General features: G+C 38.5%; 1 pseudogene; it reads left to right on the forward strand.

The window, feature by feature from the left end:
• The first annotated feature begins 2,184 nt into the window (after positions 1-2,184).
• Positions 2,185-2,562, forward strand: LOC145286377 (flavin-containing monooxygenase 5 pseudogene; annotated as a pseudogene).

Genomic DNA, 2,562 nt, shown 5'->3' on the forward strand with positions numbered 1-2,562 from the left:
CATCGGGAACTGTGGTCAAAAACAGATCTAGAAGTGATGCGTGTTGTTCTTCCTGGTCAGGGAAACGGGCTGGAAACGTAACAATTTGTGATAAGGAGTGAGATATAGTGAAGTTATGAGTTGTGCTGCCCGCTGCATCTGTGTAAGTAGAGAATCCAAGCCAGTTTTTGTGGTGGACATTAAAATCACCAAATACATGTATTTGTGCGCTAGTGTCGAGGGACAGTGCCGTGTCTATGCTGTCAGAGACTTTGTTTATTATGTTGCAGTCCTGAATCGAGGGAGAGCGGTAGAGAAAATAATAGTAGCTAATATTGTGTTGCTCCTTTAATTAAAAAGAAAATAGGGTTTGAATTACATTTTTCGAGAAGTTATAAGCTTCGAAAAACAGTAAGTCTAAATATTCCAGTGTTTACCGCAACTTTTTACTGACGATTTATGACACTGCTAGTAATGTGCCAACATTTACCATTTCACGAAAGTTCTGTTTACATTGGGGAAGGGGCGATGGTTGTGCTGGGGTGCGCGCGCCCCAGCACCCCCTCCCCAATGTAAACAAAATTTTTTTCTTTTAATATGTTATGGATAGTGTGGGAACATGATGAGGATTGGCAGCCAACTGGATGTTAACGTATCCACCATGAGAGACAAAATAAAAAAAATCGTCGTTTGCACATGGCTCCACGCATCGCTTCCGCTTGTGAAGAAAAAAATAAGATAACCACAAAATAATTATCGACCAATGGCAGAGCTCCGCGCCTAAAATAAACACCTCAAATATCACAGTCACTGGGAGCCGGTGTACCACAATAAAACGAGGGATTTGAGGGAACCGAGAGTAGGGAAGAGGAGATTCGCCCTGCTGCGTCAGTGAACGCACGGACAGATTCTCCCACCCGACCTAAAGAGGTGAAGACGAAAAAGAAATAAGGCACCAGTGAACTGAAGCCGACTACGCTCTCATGTTATGGGCCAAACGCCTTCAATTCTAAACAATGCCTAATTCACACAAACCAAAGAAGAGAGGAGGAAAAGAAGACGAAGACGCCGGGCTGTTAGCTGCTGATGAAAAAGTCATCCACTTTCCAGTTAAAAGCCAGGACACGCATCACCGACAGCAGGATGACCTGCCTACCCTAACCCTCTCCATCGTCCAAGAGATAAGTTACATTTTACGAACATTCATTCCTTGTCAATTCATACATACCTACAAACACTTTACGAATATTCATTCCTTGTCAATTCATACATACTTACAAGCACTTTACGAACATTCATTCCTTGTCAATTCATACATACATACAAACATTTTACGAACATTCATTCCTTGTTAAATCGTACATACCTGTAAACATTCTACGAACGTTTCACCGTAATACAAATTGTTAGTAGTAAATAAAGTCGGTTCTCAACCTTCAATATTCGTCTGTTTTTAATTATATGGAGTCAGAATCTATACACTTCCAACGTTGTTCATTTCATATATTCTTGGTTGTGTCATAAAAACCGAGGCCATAATAGCTAGATTTTCAACCCCAACACCCAAGATGAGAATAATAGTCCGATTAATGAACATAGCACAAGCAAGTCAAAATGTTCACAGTGTGAATGTCTTGCATGTGTAAGTAATGCAGGGTGTCCGAAAATGATCTGATATAATTCTGAACATACTATCTATTTATTTGCCCTCCACACATCCCTCACAAAGGCAGAGTTGAACATAAGGCCGAAAATCTAACTTCTTAAAACAAGGACGCTAGATTAGGACAAAAAATTAATTTGTCTCAGTCTAGAAGGATTTTTTCTTGAATAACCAACAACAGAAAAATGACTTCTTGTATCATGAAAAATAATATATTTTGCTCTTAACCAAAACAGCCCAGTACCATATATATTTTCTACATTTATTGAATGGGATTTTTTAAAATTCCGTTTACTTTTCCCTTATCTAATATTTGGTTTCAATAAATATTTAAATAGTAGTAAAAACGTTATTCAGTGCGTATTTAGGTGTTTTGTGTGCTAAGTTTATTAATGTAAACATTATGGCGAAAGCCAAGCGAAATCGATGAAGATATTCTGTATTCTAGAGTTGAACTCTGAACTTTAATAAAAAATAAAGAAAGCAAATAAACAGAAATTAATTCAGTTAGAGTGATCTCCCTTAGCTTGATGACAAACATCATGTCGTCGTCTGCCTCTAAAAGTATTGCTGTGATCGGAGCTGGTGCTAGTGGCCTCACTGGTATTAAATGTTGCCTCGATGAAGGTTTGAGAGTTGTCTGTCTCGAGAAGAGTCGTTATGTCGGTGGTTTGTGGCGATATTCAGAAGACGAGAATGAAGTTGGACGATCTACTGTGATGCGTTCGACCATCACCAACACCAGCAAAGAAACAATGGCCTACAGTGATTTCCCACCTCCTAGTGATTTTCCTGTTTATATGCACAATACTGAGGTCCTGAAATACTTCGAGCTTTATGCGAAAGAATTTGATTTATTGAAGCACATTCGATTCTCCACTGAGATAAACAAAAATATTCATATTATTTTTTATATTTAA

Source organism: Euprymna scolopes, chromosome 10 (genome assembly GCF_053919585.1).
Source record: "Euprymna scolopes isolate OS-2025 chromosome 10, ASM5391958v1, whole genome shotgun sequence".
NCBI classification, from domain to species: Eukaryota; Metazoa; Mollusca; class Cephalopoda; order Sepiida; family Sepiolidae; genus Euprymna; species Euprymna scolopes.